Raw genomic sequence first — 1,471 nt, 5'->3', positions numbered from 1 at the left:
TTCCCTTGAGAAAGAATCAATGTGTTCTTATGGGCTTGGATTTGTATCCAGACCCCTTCCCTTAGCCCCAGAAAAGACCTGTTCTCATCATTGTCTGCTTCCTTCCTATTTGTGATCTCTGATCCGCCCCCCAACACTGCAATGAGAAATAAAACGTTCATGAAGACAAGAGATGGTAAATCCTCTCGTTATGACCCTAGAGATGAGCTGTAGCATTCCCAGTTCCCACTAGTTCCCACTAGTAATCCTAGTGGTCTGGGCAGTGAGTTAGAGGGCAAGCCCAGAGGAGGGAGAGTCCTAGGAGGGCAGCTGAGACCTCCCCTCCACTATATACATCTCTCCTCTCTTACCAACAGAGTGTGAATATACCTGACCTTACCCCTCTCACATCTAAAGTCACCATGTCTCATCAGTGACAACAGTAATACCAGCCCATCTCCAGGGACCACCTGTCCACTTCTAGACCTTGGGTAGAAAAATCCTCTTGGGCCAGCAAGATGGTTACGCAAACAAAGATGCCTGGCATCTCTGAACTCAATCTCCAGGACCCACATAGTGGAAGGAGAGACCTAGCTTTTACAAGTTGTCCTATGGTATCTCTTCTTGACTAGTAAGAGTGATAAGATTTCAGGTCATGTCAAGAACCTGATATAATGCCTGTTCTTCCCCGTCCTCATTGAAGAGCCGGGGTCTCCCCCAGTCAGTCTTATGCCCTCCTCCTTTAACTGTTATATCTTTCAAATTAAAGCTTTTGTCTGAGAGTTTATGCTTTAGACTTGGTTTTTATTTCTACAACCACGGAGACAAAGTTCTCTTACAGGTGCTATCCTCAGCTATAAGAGAAACAATGGCCTGTATTTTATATGTTCTTTGTGCCAGACACTAGTCTGAGCCTCTCACATACACAGCAACCCTCTTTTAGTTTTGACGGTAAGGGTTGGCTTTTGGTTTTGAGAACAAGATCTTATATAGCCCAGGCTGTCCTTGAACTTGCTATGTAGACAAGGATGACTCTGACCTCCTAATGTTCTTGCCTCCACCCCTAGGGTGCCAGGCACTACCAGCATGCAGTACTACCATGCTGTGGATATTTTTAAAAATTCTTATATCAGCCCCAGTGAGAAGTTTCTATTACAATCCCTATTTTAGAGATGTCACCATAAGGAAATAAAACTTAACTATCTTAGAATAAACACAGGCATTTTGACTTAGAGCTTAAGTCATTAAGTGCCCCATATGGAAACAGAAGAGGCCCAAGTTCCATCCGTAGGGGTGTGGAGGAGTAAAGGAGGGGCTGCCTAGAGGGATATATCCACAGAAGGCAAGAGGCATTGTGGGAAATGCTTCAGCCTACAGACTATGGTGTGTATTTGTATGTGTGTGCACATGTGTATGTAGGTGTATATGTGTGTAGGGGTATGTAGGTGTGTGTGTGAGAGAGAGAGAGAGAGAGAGAGAGAGAGAGAAAAGA

Source organism: Mus caroli, chromosome 9 (assembly GCF_900094665.2).
Source record: "Mus caroli chromosome 9, CAROLI_EIJ_v1.1, whole genome shotgun sequence".
NCBI lineage: Eukaryota > Metazoa > Chordata > Mammalia > Rodentia > Muridae > Mus > Mus caroli.
The sequence above is the reverse complement of the archived record's forward strand: the minus strand, read 5'-3'. Positions refer to the sequence as shown.